This window comes from Lepus europaeus, chromosome 5, assembly GCF_033115175.1.
Source record: "Lepus europaeus isolate LE1 chromosome 5, mLepTim1.pri, whole genome shotgun sequence".
NCBI lineage: Eukaryota > Metazoa > Chordata > Mammalia > Lagomorpha > Leporidae > Lepus > Lepus europaeus.
Genome location: NC_084831.1, coordinates 56,767,813 through 56,787,054, shown reverse-complemented (window position 1 = coordinate 56,787,054; position 19,242 = coordinate 56,767,813). Strand labels below are relative to the sequence as shown.

The 19,242-nt window shown below is 43.4% G+C and overlaps 1 protein-coding gene across 3 annotated transcripts in view; it reads left to right on the top strand.

The window, feature by feature from the left end:
- JAK1 (Janus kinase 1) overlaps positions 1 to 19,242 on the top strand; it is a 142,826-nt gene that overhangs the window by 37,086 nt on the left and 86,498 nt on the right. Inside the window, exon 1 of one of the 3 annotated variants that reach the window (XM_062191477.1) lies at positions 10,872 to 11,097. The exons of the other annotated variants lie outside the window; for them this stretch is intronic. The gene's annotated coding sequence lies outside the window, so the exon portion shown is untranslated. Of the gene's footprint in view, positions 1 to 10,871; positions 11,098 to 19,242 lie in introns of those variants that run through there. 3 annotated transcript variants of the gene reach the window in all.

Sequence of the window (19,242 nt, the reverse complement as noted above, 5' to 3'; positions counted from 1 at the left end):
TAGCTCTGGACTGTTTTCAGACAGGTAGTGTCAGTTTGAGGTTTTTTTTTCCCCCTGTTAAATCCATCTACCAGCCAGAAAATAGGAATGTTGAAGTTCTCTCTAGGGAGTAAGTCTTTACAATGCTATTAATTAGGAAGACTCAAGTATTCTGGAGACACTTTAACCATACTTAAAACTTGGCATAATAAAAGGGCACATTTTGCCTTTTGGAGGAATTAGGAAAATGAATAAAGTAGTTTATCTGTTTTTGAGGAATTTGGTATTTGACAAAGTCATAAGTAATAATAATAGGCATGGATTAAATGCACTATTTAATTTCTTTAATGATTAAAAATAACAAGCAAATGTAATATGTTCTTCACTTTTAATGTGATGAAATTCTTCATTTGACCTTTATTTATTTTGAACAGAAAGTGCTGGTATGAACACTTGAGAGTGTGCCTCATAATATGAGAGTGTTATCCCCTAGACTGCTCCCCACCTCGACATTTTTTGCTCAGTTATCATGATTAATACCTTTACCAGAATATTTTCTTCTCCAGAGAGTATTTTGTCTCCATTCTGCTGCCTGTACGAAAAACTAATCTTTGAGTATCAAAATGGTCCATCCGTACTGGCTCTTAAGCAAACAACCAGATTGATTTGATGTCATTCTTTCCATCTAGTATGAAGTGGTGGCAGATTCCAGTAGGAAGGGCTAGTGTGTCATTTTTTCTCCATGACATTCCAGATCTGCTTGTCCTCTGTCTCTTATATCGAAATGCCTACTTCCTTGGCCAGCGCCGTGGCTCACTTGGCTAATCCTCTGCCTGCGGTGCTGGCACCCCGGGTTCTAGTCTTGGTTGGGGTGCCGGGTACTAGTCCTGGTTGCTCCTCTTCCAGTCCAGCTCTCTGCTGTGGCCTGGGAGGGCAGTGGAGGATAGCCCAAGTGCTTGGGTCCCTGCACCCGCATGGGAGACTGGGAGGAGGTACCTGGCTCCTGGCTTCAGATTGGCACAGTGCTGGCCATGGCAGCCATTGGGGCAGTGAACCAATGGAAGGAAGACCTTTCTGTCTGTCTCTGTCTCACTGTCTATAACTCTCTCTGTCTCTCTCTCTCTCACTGTCTAACTCTGCCTGGCCAAAAAAAAAAAAAAAAAAAAAAAGCCTACTTCCCTCCAAGATATCAAATTTCATCATTCAAATGTGAAGGTTCCTATAAAACATCATAATCTTCTAGTTTTGCAGTTGGATATTTTATTCATCCAGGGGGTAGTTTCTGTCTTTGAATTTTGTCTAATTCTGGAGCTTTCTCATATTTGTCTATAACCACTAAACTGACATCATTGCTTCAGATCAACAGGGTGCAGGTTGGTAGGAGCTTCCACTGGACATCGGGGGATTTGTCCTATAAACCATGCCTTTGTCATTTTCCTGGAGAAGGTCCAACATCGCAGGGACACCGACCTGATTCTTCATTTCTTCTTTAAATTCAGACATTTGCGCTGAGCTCAGTCAGCATTCATGTTGGGGAATCTGATAACAAATGACTGCAAGACCCTGTTTAAATCACTTTATGCCTCTGAGCTTTGGTTTCTTCATCTGTGAAGTGAAGCTACTTTGATGGTACAGGAATTTCAGTGTAAAATCACAGCTCCCAAATTCCCTTACTAGCTCCATTTTCTCTGATAGAAAAAGCTGTAAGTAAGATCACAGCTCCAAGGCTCTTTAATAGTCCTGATTTCTGTGATAGAAAAAGTAGAGGACTCTGTGGGAAATTTGAAATAATTACTGACTTAACTCCCTTAAAATATTGGTTGATCAAGAGAAATAATCTTTGCCTTTTTAAAAAGGATTTATTTTATTTTAAAGGCAGAGTGACATAGAGAGGAAAAGGCAGACAGAGATACCTTCCATCCATTGGTTCACTCCTGACAATGAGGATTAGGGCTGGGCCAGGCCAAAGCCAGGAGCCAGGAACTCCATCTGCATTTCCCATGTCAGGTAGCAGGGGCCCAAGGACTTGGATCCATCTTTCACTGTCTTCCCTAGTGCATTAGCAGGGAGCTGGATTGGAAAGTGGAGCTGCTGGGACTGAATTGGCACCACTGTCACACAACATTGACCCCAAGCCTTTCATTTCTGATTATTGTCAGAGTAAGAGGTCAGTAAGCCCCAAATGAAAGTTTCTAGTAGCGTTGTTGCATTCTACATCTAAAAGTTTCTTTTTGCCAGATGTTGATGCTAGTTACAATAAATTCTTGGCTCTTTTGAGCCCTTAGGGAGAAATTATTTTGTGATTGCCAAATTGTATAGATGATGGGAGTTTATCCTTATAATAACTGTACATAAAAATCTTGAACCACTTTGATGAAGAAGTTAGAAAATATTGCTTTGCCCTTGCACTGGGATGACTGAACACAATTTATTTTTACTTTTTAAATCATGTTCAATCCTAGACATAAGTGGGCTAAGCACTGTGTTCATAAGGGCATACTGTAGATTGAAGTAGAAAGACCTAGATTGAAATTAACTGCTTATTGACTCTTCAGTGTGTGTACACACACACACAGTGTACTCTAACTAGCTTTGGTCTATAATTCTTGTTGTGATTTCTGTAATTTTTTTTTCAACTGTATTTTTTTCTCTTGAAGCTATCAGTGTGCTTGTTCCCATAGGATTCATAGGCTTCCTGGCATCTAGTTACTTGTATTTTATATGTAGCTTCACATGAGAGTATCTGGCTACATGTGATGTTCCTGAGTATTTGTGTGAAATTTCAGCAGCATTTCCTTTGAATTCCTATTTTATGCGTGCTCCAAAACAATGCAGCTTAGCACTCTTAAAACACGAGTGTATTTGCATGCCGGTCTTTAGAAAGGAGCAATATTGAGCCACTCAGTTGGGGGGTATACAGTGGAATTTGTTTTTCTTATTCCCCCTATGTTTTTTGTTTTTATTGACCTGTGTGGTACGTGTGCACTAGAGGTATAATACCACCTGTATTTCAAAGTACAGATTGAAACCATGTGATTTTCTTTTAAAGTTTAAAGTCCTGTATGGGAATTACATCTGTGATCATGACCTTATAATTTACATGTCTACTGCGTGCCCAAGTACTTGCATATACCTCATTTAATCCTTTAATAACTTTTGTGCATTGGATGGCATTATCCCCATTTAAAGATGAAGAAACCAATGTTTGGAGATTAAATATGTTATTTAAGCTTGTAACTCCAAACTCCTGCAAGCTGGCAAGCTCTTAAAAACTTGGGTGGAGGTATTGCAGTTGAGGGGAGGGATAGATGTTTATTTTATGTATTTTTTTAAGTTTTTAAGCCTTTATTCAGTGGGAGAAATGCATAAGAGAGTGAGGGCCCTATCTAAAGAGAGAGGGAAATCTGGATTCTTACCGAGTACCAGGGGCCTGCCATGTGGAGGAGCATGTAGGCCAGGAAGCCTAGGGCTGGTGGCCTGAAGGCCCTGCTCTCTGGAGGTGCAGAGGCACACAGGCCCACAATGGCAAAAAGCTAAAAAAGGTCTGGGCCCACCGTGTCCCCGGCCTTTAATCCACTTCCAAAGGAGAGTAGTTAATTGGTGTAGATGTTTATAACTTATTTTTCCTCATTCTGTGTCATGGTAGAAATCTGCCACTTGTTCTTCTCAGCCGCATGATCAGCCTTAGAGATATATGTTGGGCTTTTATGGATACACTACACAGAGTCATCTGACATCCTCTGGCCTCCGGACAAGATGGGTGATAGCAGCCAGAACAGTGTATCATGAGGGCAAAGATCCGTTTAGGGCCAGATATATTACCAATATTCAGACAGTAGTCTCTAAGCAAATGAGCCAACAGAATCTCTGTGAAAATAATGCTAGGTAGGTCTTCAGATTAGTCAACCAAGTACTTTAATTATTAAATGAAATGTTAAATAAATCACAATGTTAAATAAGAACAGCAGGAGTGGGCAGAGGCCCTTGATCCTGTTCTGGGAGCACTTAGAACTGTGTTAAGATGCTATAGCATGCCATCTCCCTTTGCCTGCATCACATCCATGTGTGGACATAACATTAAAAAGAGGGACTTCATGAGGAAACAGTTACTTCTCAGTTTCTTTGCCATAACTTCTATTTTTAGTTGAAAAACATGAGTGTATATGGCTTGTCGTTGGAAAAAGAGTTGACACTCTTGTTTCATTTAGCTAATACTGATCTGGGCTTTAAAAATGGGTCTAGTGTTGAGAGAAATAGAGGAGGTAAATAGTTCTGGTGTTAAGGGAAGTGGAGCAATAAAATCAAGCTGAAACATGACCATTAAGCCTGAACGAATTATATCATCTGTGTGCCTTGATATGCGGGTGATGGTCTTGGTCCAGGCCCTCATTTACTTCATGTATGAACATGGAATCAAGGGTTCAGACAAGTACAAATGCTTCCGCGTATTTTTCTTAACTGGTTTTCATGTATAGGCCAGAGAAGGAGTCTGCTACTATCTTATTTTGTGACTGGGCCAATAGTGTTAGTTGACATAGTGGTTCTTCTGCTTGGGCCAGATCACCAGATTCAAGTGGCAGTTCCTCAAAGGAAAGCTTTATTTACCTGTGACAAGTGGGAGGGTAGATTTCCTGAGACCACCTCTCTGAGGAACACTTTGTCAGGGCTTTATATATAAGCAACGGTTAGGAAGCAACCAGATATAGAAGAAAGGAAGGGGGGAGCCTTTCCTACTCTAGCTGTGTCCATCTTCACACATTGTATGTTTAAAACTTGGACTCAGATGCTTTCTTGCAGCTCTTCTTGGTAGTGGGCTTGCACTCAATATTGCAAGATAAGTCTTCTTGGAACCACTCTGGCCGATAAGCTCTGATGAGTAAATTGTTTCAGATTCTCTGCCCCAGTGCCAGGCTCTTGGTTAAATCCTACACTCTTGGTTAAAGTAGTTGAAAAGGGGCCGGTGTTGGGGCCAGTGCTGTGGCTCCTCTTCTGACCCAGCTCTATACTGTGGCCTGGGAAAGCAGTAGAAGATAGCTTAAGCACTTGGGCCCCTGCACCCACGTAGGAGACCCAGAAAAAGATCCTGGCTTTGGATTGGCACAGCTCCAACTGTTGTAGCCATCTGGGGAGTGAACCAGCAGATGGAAGACCTTTCTCTGTCTCTTCCTCTCTCTGTCTGTAACTCTACTTGTCAAATAAATAAATTAAAAAAATCTTTTTTTAAAAAAAAATAGATAGTTGAAAAGAACCTTTTTATTATTAATGGACTAAAGACATACAATCACATAGTACATTTAAACTTTTACATTAAAGTTCAGTAATTTCTTGTGTCTTTGTATAATTGAACTTTATAAAAAAAATTTTTCATCCATAAAGTTGTATCCATTCTTGGCATGAAAGATTTGACATTTTTTGTTTGGGACTGTTAACAGTGAAGGTAATTTAATGTATCTCAGGCAGTGTTGGAGTGATGGATGGATTTCCTTGTTCCAAGGTAGAATATGAAGGATCCACTTGAATTGTTGATTGATCACTTTGATTCAGCCTTAATAATATGTCTGAAAAACTGAAATTATGATCCATATTTTCAAGGGTTTATTTATTTTTAAGATTTATTTATTTATTTGAAAGGCAGAGTTACAGAGATCAGAGAGAGAGAGAGAGAGAGAGAGAGAGAGAGAGAATGTCTTCCATTTGCTGGTTTACTCCCCAGATGGCCACAACGACTGGAGCTGCTCTAATCTGAAGCCAGGAGCCAGGAGCTTCTTCTAGGTCTCCCACATGGGTGTGGGGGCCCAAGGACTTGGGCCATCTTCTGCTTTCCTAGGCCATAGCAGAGAGTTGGATTGGAAGTGGAGCAGCTGGGACTTGAACCGGCAGCCATATTGAATACCAGCACTGCAGGTGGTGCCTTTATCTGCTACACCATAGCGCCAGCCCCTGTTTATTTTTTAACTTACAGAGAGTAATCAAGCGAGCGAGTGAACATGCATGAGCTCCCATTCACTGGTTCATCCAACAAAATGGCCTGACCTGGGCTGGGGCCCCAGCCAGAGCTGGAAATGCAATTCACATTTCTTACATAGGTTGCAGGGACCCAGTCATTTAAGCTGTTATCTGTACCTATCAGGGTCTGCATTGGTTGGAAGCTAGAATTGAGAGCTGGAAGAATTGAACCCAGGCACCTTAATCAGTGGGCTAAATATTTCCCTAAGGTTTTTTTTAATTCCATGATTAAGTCTATTTTGGCTTATAGCTACCAGTGTCCCATTAACACCTCTAAACTTTTTTTTTTTTTAAGCGATCTTTATTTTGAAATTAACTGTAGATTGACAGCAAGTTGCAAAGATAGTTTAGAAAGATCCCGTGTTGGGGCAGACATTTGGCCTAATGGTTAAGATACCCCCTTGGGATGCCCGTATCTCATATTAGGTGCCTGGGTTTGAGTCCCAGCTCTCTCCGAATTCCAGCTTCCTGCTAATGCCCATCCTGGGAAGCAGCAGAGATGGTTCAAGTGGTTGAGTTCCTGCCACCCGCATAGGAGCTCTATTTGTCTTTCTCTTTGTCTCTCAAATTAAATACATACATACATACACACGTAGCTGGATTGTATGACTGAACTTTAACGTAAGTGATGTACTTTTTCTAACTTTTAAAGGTTCTAGACTTAAGGAAAAATTAGCAAAGGTAAAAATGCTCAATGTTGGGTCTCTGAAACTTTTGGAACCAAAATGACACCAGATACTGCTGGAGTAGTGTTCAAATTCCAGTATATTGGGGAAGACTGAATGTGGCTTGGGCATGAGGTGTTTTCCCCGGAAGCAAGAAATACCATCAGAAGGAGAATGCTGTGGAGTTCTCTGGTTGGCTCTAGCTTGTTCCTTTTAAGCCTTTGAACTTCCTGTAGGTATAGGTTCTGCAGATTATACTTGTAGTCCTGGAGCTACAGTTCTCAGAGTAATAGGTGGCTGGGAGCCAATTGGCAGTTGATCAGCTCCCCAAATACGCTAAGATTGCTCATCCTTCATAAGATCAAACTGGAGGTGGGCAGGATTAGTCCCACACAGATGTTTAATCCTTTTTTGTATAAACAGTTGTTTGAAAACCTTTCAGTAAAAGGGCTGAACTGCTTTGGACAATTAGAACAATTTAAAGTGCACTGCTTGCGGCAGATGTTCGGTCTAGCGGTTAAGACAGTAGTTAAGATGCCCATGCACCACATCAGAGTATCTGGTTCAGTACCCGGCTCTACTCCTGATTCTAACTTCCTGCTAATGCAGACACTGGGAGGCAGCACTGATGCCTCAGGTGATTGGGTTGCTGATACCCATGTGAAGAGATCTGGATTGAGGTTCTTAGCGCCTGGCTTTGGTCTGGTCCAATCTTGACTGTTGGGATGTTATTTTAAAAAATGTATTGCTTTGCATTCTTATTAATACCCATTTGATTTATCACAAGAAAAAGCCATTTTTGTATGCGAAAATGGTCAGATGTGGGCAGTTTTATATGGTTCAGTCTTTGCTGCTGTCACACTCGAGGATTCCTGTATGTGGAGTAGCATGTTCCAAGGAAACATGGGCTCTAACTCTTCACGTATGAAGTGTAGCACTTACAGTTTACTCAGTAGATCAGCTGACTTAGTCCTTTTAACAGTGGTGTAAGGGAGTGGGTCCTAGTGTTTCCCCTCTCTGTAAGCTACTGAGCTCCTGAGTGGAGGAGCTGGACACAGCCTGAGGCAGTCAGTCAGTGGGAAGCTGTGCTGTTCTCAGCACTTGTGTTGGGCCCCACCTTCCCAATCATACTTGTGAAAGTGCTGGCTGTCTGGACAGGTGATGGGCAAGTAACACGAGATGCCTCTGTTTGACTTCATGGGAAAAAAAAACTCGATTTCCCCTGAAGAATTAATTAATTCTTTCAGTAGTTGTAGAGACTTAAAGAATACTTCCTTAAAGGTCCCTGCCAATTCCTGCTAACTGTGTTGGAGAGTGTACTGAAAAGCATTTTTATTCTTGTCTTAAATATGAAATACTCTTGGAGTCTTTGGGCCTGTGGAGTTAAGGGTAAGGGGGGGCTAATAATGGAAGTGTAGATGATTGTTGCTGTGGAAGAGGAGTGTGAATGTTTGATTTTTTAGAGCCCATGCCAACTTTGAGGTCCTGTGGCTCTCATATAAACTCCTCCCTCTTCCGTGTGTTGCTTAACTGCTTGATCAAGACCCTGAAGTAAGGAAAAAAAAAAAAGCTAATCAGCCCACAAAGAAGTTTAATTTAGAAATTGCTCATTGCTGCTTGCTTACTGAATTCCCTGTGAGTATTGGTGAAGTAAGGGGAGGGATTGGGAGACAAAGCCTCAGGGGAGAAGCAGGGGTGTCTTTGACCTTCTGTTTCTGGTGCACCTGCCTTAGGTATCAAGACGAGTTGTGTTCTGTTTTAGGATGGTCCTACTGGATCCCATCAGGTCACGTTCCAGCTTGTTGGATTTGTTTGAACATCAGTTATGGCTCCACCATATACTGAACAAAGTTGTAAAGGCTCACACATTGGTTTTCCATGGACTTTCCCTCTTCTTGCTTAAGATCTGCAGTGAGCCATTGCAGTGGCAAGCTACAGTGTCTCACATATTCTGTCACAGCAGGAAAAGCTGGACAAGGATGACTGTCAAGGCAAAGATCACTTCAGGCTGAGTAGGAGAAAAGGACAGATTGTCGGAGACTTGGTTTAAAATTAATTATGATAAGTCTTTCTGGTTGCATCCTCTGACAGGCGGAGGAAGGAAAAAATCATAAATCTGTTTTATCACTGTATATCAACAGCTGTCAGTCTGGTGCTTTTAGGCTTAGGCTGCAGTGATTGTGAGATTGGGAGAACCAGTTCAGTTTGTTTGGTGGGGTCATCTGTCCTCAAAGGTGCCAGATGCATCTATATTCTCATTCCCATTGCTAGCAGGAGAGTCAAAGGAGCAGCTTCCTCATTCTGGTCTTAGGGAAGAGGGTTGCCTACCCCCAGGGCTAGGATTAGATTGGTCCTCTGTAAGTTACGCGTGGCCTTGGCAACTCTGTGTGATCCTGCTAGTGGACATTCATTCATCTGTTGAGCCCTGCTGTGGTCTGGACATGGACTATGAGAAATAAAAATGAGTGACATAGCCTCAGCCCCCAGTATTGTCTGAGGGGTGATAATTTGCAACATAAAGCAAGCTATGACTGTAATCAGTGTGTTTAAGAAAGTACTGTGGGGGCACAGAGGACATAGTGACTAGTTTGGTTAGGAGGACTTCACAGGGAACGTGAGGCCTTTGACCTGGACTTTCCAAGATGGACCAGAATTGTTCAGGTCTAAAAGAGGGGAAATTTTTCAGAAAAAAACTCTCAAGATGACAGAGCCTTGGGGACAGTGGAGATTGAGGGGCACCCCTATTGGTCTGTACCCCAAGATCCTGCCCATGACTGTGTAGCTGGAGTGCCGTGCTCTCTGGTGAATGTTGTTTTTCCTTTACTGTTCTGTGTGCTCATTAGGATGAGTCACTGCCCCTTCTGTTTGCAGTGCTGCCAGGTGCTTCCAGCGCAAAAAGGACCCTGCTCATCGCAGCTTGGTCCCTAACGTGGCTGCCTGACCCTTCTCCCCGCTTCTCAAAGCAGAGGCAAGAGGCCCGTGGAATCTTCAAAAGCAGCTTCGTATGTTGTGCCTCTGTGTCATTTATCGCATCACTTACTGAGCAAGTTCCTCAGGACCAGGGCTGGAGGACATTTGGGAGATGCCTCTTGGGGTCTCACTGCATCTTCCTCACTGATTCCGGCTGGTGACCAGGGGCAGGGGCTGCTTTGGGTTCCTGTCCCTCTTCCCTTGTGCTTTCCATCTTCCGGCAATAGCCCCAACCCCTCCCTCGGTTTTGGTCAGCATCCATCCTTCCTCCTGTTGAATGCCCCTCCTGGTATCTGGGTCACTTTCTGCCAGCTCCCTGATTCCAGAGCCAAGTTAGGCCCTTGGTTGTGAGTCTTGTGATCGTGTTTGGGTTGCTTGAAGGTACACACACTTATATAGTAATTGTAGACTCTGTAGTGCCTGAAACCCTAAAGACCAAAGCAGGTTTGAATGATTCAAAGTTAGTCACTACAGCACGAAACCAAGTGAATCTAGCAGTAAACCAAGATTTCTTTGAAAGCAAAAACGATCTCCAGAGCAGCATGTTTGACGAAGCAAGGAGATTCCATTCTGTGGTGGCAGAAGTACATTGTTCCCTTCTATGCCCTGCTCGCACCGTGCCTGCAGGGCTGTGCAGGTCCTTTGTGGTGCTGAAGACACAGCGTGTGGGAACATCAGGAGGAGGGCGAGTGTCACTTGAGTTTCTGCTGAGGAGTTCCAGACCTTCAGAAAACACACTCGAACAGCCTTTTGGAGGCTTGCTTTTAGTCAGTGTTGTGCAAGCCTCTTACATTTCTTCACTTCCCTGGAAACATGTACATCATGTTTCCATGGGGATGCATCACTTTTAGGCAGCGATTACTCAGCAGCTGAAAAATGCTGCACTTGTGAGTAGTTTTGCTGAGCTGGATGGTGGCCACTATAATTAAAAATAGCTTCCCGAATCTAGGAATCTAGGAATCTGCAGGTTCAAAGCAGAAGGTGGGAGCCCTGTATTCTCTTCCTTCCCAGGAAAGTTAAGTGTTTTACTGTCTGTAGAAATTTGAGTAAAACTAAGTTCTTTACCTGTGGGTTTTCTAATCTGTAAGAAAGGTATTACAGTGGTACCTGCCTTATAGAGTGGCTCAGAATTAAATGAATGAAACACTGGTATGATGCCAGGTATATACAATTAACATTGGTGTTGTGCTGACAGGACCTATATTATTATTATTTTTTGACAGAGACAGAGAGAAAGGTCTTCCTTCCGTTGGTTCACCCCCCAAAGGGCTGCTACGGCCGGAGCTACGCCCATCTGAAGCCAGGAGTCAGGTGCTTCTTCCTGGTCTCCCATGAGGGTGCAGGGGTCCAAGCACTTGGGCCATCCTCCACTGCCTTCTCGGGCCACAGCAGAGAGCTGGGACTGGAAAAGGAGCAACCGGGACTAGAACCCAGCGCCCACATGGGATGCCAGTGCCGCAGGCGGAAGATTAACCAAGTGAGCCACGGCGCCGACCCCTGGACCTATATTATTTTTTTCATTATTACTATTTTTTTTCCTAATTCAGATTTCCTTAAGTGTCTATACTCATTAAAAAGTCATTAGGCACTATCCATAGTGGCTTACAGTGGAAAACAGAAAACTTTTGTTCATGCTAATATATATATTTTTTAATTTCATTTATTTGAAAGTTACAGAGAGGGAGACACAGAAAGGGATCTTCCATTCATTAGTTCATTCCCCAAATGGCCACAACAATTAGGGATAGGCTGGGTAGAAGCCAGGAAGCCTAGAACTCCATCCTGGTTTTCCACATGGGTAGCAGGGACCCACGTTCTAGGGCCATCTTCTGCTGCTTTCCTAGGTGCATTAGCGAGGAGCTGGATCAGAAGTGGAGCCTCCGGGACTCAAAGCAGCACCCAAATGGGATGCTCGCATCGCAGGTAGCAGCTTGACCTGCTGTGCCACAAGGCTGTTCCCCATGCTGATACTCTTAATTCCCTTCGCTTGCCCTTGGGATGGTGCATTGGGGAGGGCTGTGCAGAATCAGGGCTCCGTGGGGAACGGAGATCTTGTGCAGTCCTGGAAGAGGTGAGTGTCAGCAGGAGCAGTCCAGTGCTCGAGAATTGATAATGGACTGTTCCATTTTATCAATTAAAAAAACACCATAGCCTTGGTATTAGAAGTAGCTGACAAGATGTACATGGGAACTCTGTATTATCTTGGCATGTTTATATAAGTCTAAATTTCAAAAAGAAAAGAAAAGCTCTAGTAACAAAGCTGGCATATAGCACCAGGCCTGGCACATAGAAGACACTTAATAAATGCTTGTTGGTGTGAATATGGCCCTGACACTTACTAGCTAAGGGTAAGCTTTGGCTAAATTCTTTTATGAATCTCAGTTTTAGTATTTAAAGTACAATATTACATATCTCATAGTACTGGTGTAAACGTTAAATGAGATGCAAAGATTTGTCAGAGGTTTCTCTGTACACTAACTGCTCCAAAATGTAGCCATTATTATTAGTATTAAAGATAGTGTGGGGGCTGGCACTGTGGCACAGTGGATTAAAGCCCTGATCTGCAGCGCTGGCATCCCATATGGGTGCCAGTTCTAGTCCCGGCTGCCTCTCTTCCAGTCCAGCTCTCTGCTATGGCCTGGGAAAGCAGTAGAAGACGGTCCAAGTCCTTAGGCCCCTGAACCCCCATGGGAAACCTGGAAGAAGTTCCTGGCTCCTAGCTTTGGATCAGCTGAGCTCTGTTCTGGCTGTTGTGGTTATCTGGGGAGTGAACCAGCGGATAGAAGATCGATCGATCTCTCTCTGGCTTTACCTCTCTGTAGCTCTGTCTCTCAAACAAACAAACAATAAATAAGATAGTGTGAACAATTTGTTTGAATATCCCTTTTTAAAGCAACATTTAGGTTGCTTTCAATTCTTTGCCATACAAACAACACTGTGATTATTAACTTTGTATGTAGCTCTAGATGTGGATATTATGTGTTCTTTGGATAAATTTCTGGGTATAACATGGTTACATGACTTAATTTTAGGACTGCTTTGTTCTGTTACCAGGTTGTATCCTGATAGTTTGTAGCAACTTACTGTTGCCTGGTGTGTGGAGAGCAGAGCTTTGATAGGCATGTGTTTATCTTTAAAGGTAAAGGTTGAGGGCATCTGAATGTTTGCCTGAGCTCCTAAAAGGGGATCCCCAGGGCCCTGGTAATCAGTTCAGGGTGCAGTCAGTCAGCCTTGTGTCAAATGGCTGCATTTCCTGCTGTTGTTGGAGCAGGCTGAGAGGCTTTCACTATGTAGCTGGGGGAGTTGGGTCTTGAATGATTGACACCAGGGTGGAAAGCTTCTTGCCCAAGGTACATAAAACTTACTATTGACGGGGGGGACAGAAAGGGAATATTTTTAGTTAGACCTTCCCTTGTACTTGGGCCTCTGAGGGAATCTGGTATGGTGGTTTTTGACACGTTGGAAGCCATGGAACCCTATTTCAAATCGCATCCCACGTGGAACCTCCTGTGCTAACAAGATTCATTCTACGAGTCCAGACTTACAGGTTATCATGCCATTAACTTCTGATGAAATGAAGAGAACAATGAAGCAGCAGTTTTGGCTGGCTGCCAGTTTCATTACTTAGTGTACGTGTGAATTTAACTTTGGTTACACAGCGTGGAAAAGGCTGATTCACATGGGTAAGTAACTGCAGGCAAGAATAGTTTATTAATAGCACATCTTGCAATTTCTTTTTTTCAAGATTTATTTGAAAGGCAGAATTACAGACAGAGGCAGAGAGAGAGACAGAGAGAGAGAGAGAGAGAGGGAGAGAGAAAGAGAGATGTCAGTCTTCCATCCACTGATTCACTTCCCAGATGGCCACAACAGCCTCATCCTGCAGTTTCAAGAGGCTCTTCATTTGTATTGATCTGGAAGTCCGAAGATGAATAGGGGAATTTTGATCTCAAAGGAGAAGCAAACTGTTTAACAAATGCTGTCATTCTCTATCTCAGTGTGCAAGGCAGATGATAACATGAACTCATTTTTTATTACGATGCTGCCTGTTATCAATTCATTTGTTGTTGTATGACTGGCTATTCCCCTGTGATAAGAGCATGAGTCCACAGATGTGCCTGAGATTTGCCTGGCTTTTAATTGAACATGCTGCAAGTGTTCTGTGGTAGTTAGTATACTTGATTGAGCAATTTTAAAGGTGCAGACAAGTACAGGCCTGAGACAAGTACAGGCCTGAATTTAAAAAAAAAAAAAAAAAAAAGTTCCAACTTCCTTCAGAGTCAATGGCAGACATTATTTCCAAGATTCCAAGATACTGGAATATAAATTTAGGATTGACAAGAGCAGGTCTGCAGGAAGATATTGTGAATACGTTGGTAATGTTCAGTTGGCAAAATTTGCTATAAAACTTGAATTTGTGGGAGTTTATTATCTTAAAAATTGTTAAAGTATTAGTTTAAAATGAGGTTTGAGTAAAAGAAAAGTTGGGAACAGAATTTTATAGCATTCAGGACCTTTTGGTTCTTCAGAACATAATTTGAAAACCCTAATCTGTTACAAATGACAGCCTGTGTATTTTGAACTTGAGGCCTAGGGTGGGTTACAAGGTCACCAAGAAGGTTATAAGGAGGGGCTGGCACTGTGGCGTAGTGGGTAAAGCTGCCACCTGCAGTGCCAGCATCATGTATGGGCACAGGTTCAGGTCCCGGCTGCTCCACTTCTGATCCAGCTCTTTGCTATGGCCTGGGAAAGCAGTAGAAGATGGCCCAATTCCTTGGGCCCCTGCACCTGTTTAGGAGACCCTGAAGAAGCTCCTGGCTTTGGATCAGTGCAGCTCAGCCATTGTGGCCAATTTGGGGGGTGAACCAGTGGGTGGAAGATCTCTCTCTCTCTCTCTCTCTCTCTCTCTGTCTCTCCTTCTCGCTCTGTGTAACTCTGAATTTCAAATAAATAAATTTTTTTTTTTAAAAAGAAAGTCACAGGGAAAGCTGAGTAGAAGAGTACTTGGGTCTGCTTCTTTAAGCTGCTGCTGCTGTTTTTTTTGTTTTTGTTTTTGTTTTTTTTTTTTTTTTTTTAACTGCTGAGCAGGTAGGACTTCCTAAAGGGCCAGTAAGCTGGGAACTTTCATAGTACCCTACCTAGTTGGTGTGTGTGTGTGTGTGTACATGAATGCATTCTGTACCCACTTGTACATGGTGAGAGCTGGCTTTGGGAAAAGGGAGTTGTGTTAAGTGTGGGAGCCCCAGCCTGAGCATACCTTTCTGGATAGTTCTCTTTGTTTGGAACCTTTCCACCACCCTTTATTGCTTGGAAACTTAGCCTGTTCAGATCCCCACTTCCAGGCTTCCCTGCTCTGATATAGCTAATCTGTAAACTAGTCTCAGTTAAGAGGTGCTAGTGAACTAACTGGCTGCCCCTCCCTGTTTTTGTATTGCCATAAACATCTCAGGCTTTCACATCATGTGGCTGTTTCAGGGGCACTGGAAGATTAGAAAAGGCATTCTGTTCTGTTCGTTCTTTCTTTCCCTCCCCCCTCCCCCCCTCCCTCCCTTCCTTCCTTTCTCCTTTTCTCCTTTCTTTTCAAGATTTATGTATTTATTTGAAAGGCATAGTTACAGAGAGAGACAAAGATCCTCCATTCACTGGTTCACTCCCCAAATAGCCACAAGTGGCTAGAGCTGGGCCAATTTGAAGCCAGGAGCCCAGAGCTTCATCCAGGACTCCTACATGGGTGTCAGGGGCCCAAGCACTTGAGCCATCTTATGCTTTCTCAGGTGCATTAGCAGGGAGCTGGATCAGAAATGGAGTGGCTGGCACTCAGACCAGCACTCATATGCGATGTCAATGACACAAGCAGTGGCTTAACCCGCTGCACCACAAGGCCAGCCAGAGGAAAGTCAGTCTTCTTTCCTGCTTCCCTCTCTTTTAAAATTATTTGAGAGGGGCATGTGTCCCTCATTTCCAGTGAGGGAGGTAGACACAAAACAAATGCGCAGACTAATAAGTAACAGAATGCAGGGCTGAGCCAAGAGTTGGGAGGAAAAAGTTGGTGAGGTTTAAGGAGATGAAGAAGTGGGGAGGGGTACTTTAGATGGGGTCTGGATAGACAAGGCTCCTCCTTCATAGAGTTTTTAGGGAAATCTATATTTTTAAAAGAAGATTATTGATTTGAAAGGCAGGATTGCAGTGAGAGAGAGGAGAGACAAAGAAATCTTCATCCGCTGGTTTACTCCCCAAATGGCCGCAATTGCCAGGGCTAGGCCAATCTGAAGCCAGGAGTCAGGAGCTTTTTCTACGTTTCCCATGTGGGTGCGGGGGCCCAAGCACTTGGGCCATCTTCCATGGCTTTTCTATGCTGTTATCAGGGAGCTGGATCAGAAGTGGAGCAGCTGGATCTTGAATCTGTGCCCATATGGGATGCCAGCACTGCAGGTTGTGGCCTAACAGACTATGCCACAGCACCAGTCCTGGGACATTTTTGGAGCGAACACATTATGAGATGGAAGAATGGCAGAGAGCTGGTATGAAGAGTAGTCAAGGCAGAAGAGCCAGCTTGAGCAAAAGGGAGCAGTAGTTTGTATATTTGAGGACATAGCAGTATGGACTCGGGGCCAATGTTGTTAACCCACTGCCTGTGACACTGGCATTGCATATCTGAGTGCCTGTTTGAGTAGCAGCTGCTTTGCTTCCCATCCGGCTACCTGCTAATCTGCCTGGGAAGGCAGCAAGAGTTGGCCCAAGTATTTGGTTCCCTGCTACCCATATAGGAGACATAGATGGAGTTTCTGACTTATTCCCCAAGTGCCTGCAGTAGCTGAAACTGGGACTGGGTCAGGCTGAGAACTGAATCCAGGCCTCTGATGTTGGTGGCAGGAATCCAGCTCTTAAGCCATCGACACTGTTTCCCAGAATGTGCATTAACAGTAGACTGGAGTCAGGAGTTAGATATTTCAGTGTATTGAACTGCAGGTGTCTTAGCTGCTTAGGACAAATCATTTGGGAGGAATTTTAGAGGAATTACCACCCACTTCCTCAGACTTACTGAATTCCTGCTTGGGAGCCAAACACAGTTCTAAGATCAGTGCATGAAATGTAAAGATAGTAGGCCTCACAGTAGTGCATGGCTGGTGCAGTGGTTTTCTGTGGGGGGTTTGGTGGTTCTGTCATGATAGTAGAATGAATATATGTGGCATTAAGAAGCATGGCCAGGAAAACTAAGAATTCTGTCATCTGTATTGGACTACTCCTGTACAGAGAATTTTTCAATACTCTAAATGACTTTAAAATGTATCTCCAAATGTTCTTGTAGGAGAAATACATGCTTGTAATGTTCTGAATGTAGAACCAAGATCTGTTTTATTTATATATTTATTTATTTATTAAAGATTTATTTGAAAGTCAGAATCATAGAGAAAGAAGGAGAAGGGGAGGGAGGGGGCGGGGAAGAGTGAGAGAGAGAGAGAGAGAGAGAGATCTTCTATCTGCTGATTCACTCCCCACATGACTGCAAATGGCCGGGGCTGGGTTAGGCTGAAGCCAGGAGCCAGGAACTTCATCCAGGTCTCCCTTGTGGATGCAGGGGTCCAAGGACTTGGGCTGTTTTCTGCTGCTTTCCTAGGCCCATTGACAGGGAGCTGGATCAAAAGTGGAACAGCTGGGACTTGAACTGGCAACCATATGGGATGCGGGCACTGTAGGCGGAGGCTTAAACCTTCTGCACCATTTTGCATAATTTTGTTTGTAACATTACCAGAAGCTATTTACCAGTGTTGTTGTGCTTGTGTTTATGTCACCAAAAAGAATATGCCAGTATCTGTCCGCATTTGTAACTATTACACTCATGGTTACCTACTAATAGTGCAAGTTTGGAATGCTTCATTGTATTTTCTAGTATACTCATGACAGAGTTGTGAAATACGTTGAACTACATAGTCATAAATTTATATAAGTTCTCCTTTGATTATAGTGAGAGCATTATATAGGTGAGCTTGGAATTGTGCATATGGATGGTTTGTATAATTTTTGATTTTCATTTCAGGGTATTGAAGGCAGGACATTACAAAAAATGTTTTAAATAAGGGGGAAACTGTTGAGAACCATTGGTCTAATGTTTTGGAATCGTATCAATTAGGCTTAGCAAGGTGCAGAGAAGTCTTTGTAGAGAGTGTAAGCTTCATTTTATTTTAAGTCATGATATGTATGAACTTGATTCTAAACTCATTTGAATAAAAGTTGTTTTTAGCTGATGGTTTTGCAGTTCTAGAAAATGGGTGTATCTGAATGGTTGTGAAGTGGCCACAGCATTCTGAGCATCTTAGCCCAAGGGACTCTAATTCGTGACATCTTCACCACAGCCTGTAAATGAGTATGCCCATGTGACCTGAACCAAAGTGGTTTTGGAGAGTGTTCTTAGAATGTTTGTTTAATAAGTTAAAGTTATCTGTCACTGCTCAAGAATGATTTTTGTATTTTCAAGCTTCTGCAATCCTGATTACGTCGTGTTGTAAAATCACTTGGGGTCCTGTAGTTTATAATAAGCTAGAATAATGATTGAGTTAGTGGGACTGGAAGTTAGAGAGACAGAACCTTTCCACTTAAGGCCTTAAAGAGATAGGCATTAGGACCAGCATGATGGTCCTGGAAACATGATGAAATGTTTAATAAAATCCAAATTGTGTCATGTGTCAGTCATTGTAACTGATGAAGCTAGGTGTTGAAGGAGGAGGTTGGATTGGAATGGGCCTTAAAGAGAGGATACTAGCATAGTATAAAAAGGCTGTAATTGTTTCCTACCTTAAATTTCCATGCTGTTATCCAAATAGTCATACTGGCTTGTAGTCCAAATTTACACTTAATAGATATAATACTTAATAGATATCTTTTTTTTTTTTTTGACAGAGTTATAGACAGTGAGAGAGACAGAATGGTGTTCCTTCTGTTGGTTCACTCCCCAAATGGCCACTAAGGCTGGCACTGTGCCAATCCGAAGCCAGGAACTAGGTGCTTCATCCTGGTCTCCTATGCGGGTGCAGGTACCCAAGCACTTGGGCCATCCTCCACTGCCCTCCCGGGCCACAGCAGAGAGCTGGACTGGAAGGGAAACAACCGGGACTAGAACCTGGTGCCCATATGGGATGCAGGCACCGCAGGCAGAGGATTAACCACGTGAGCCACGGCACCAGCTCTAGATATCTTTTTTATATATAAGACTTGGGCCATCTTGTACTGCTTTCCCAGGCCATAGCAGAGAGCTAGATCTGAAGTGGAGCAGCCGGGACTAGAAACGGCGCTCATATGGGATGAGGTGGGGTTTTAACCTGCTGCACCACAGCGCCAGCCCAAAACAGCTATTTTTATTATTTTTTTATTTTTTGACAGGCAGAGTGGATAGTGTGTGTGAGAGAGAGAGAGAGAGAGAGAGAGAGAGAGAAAGGTCTTCCTTTGCCGTTGGTTCACCCTCCAATGGCTGGTGCGCTGCGGCTGGTGCACCACGCTGATCCGAAGCCAGGAGCCAGGTGCTTATCCTGGTCTCCCATGGGGTGCGGGGCCCAAGCACTTGGGCCATCCTCCACTGCACTCCCGGGCCACAGCAGAGAACTGGTCTGGAAGAGGGGCAACAAGG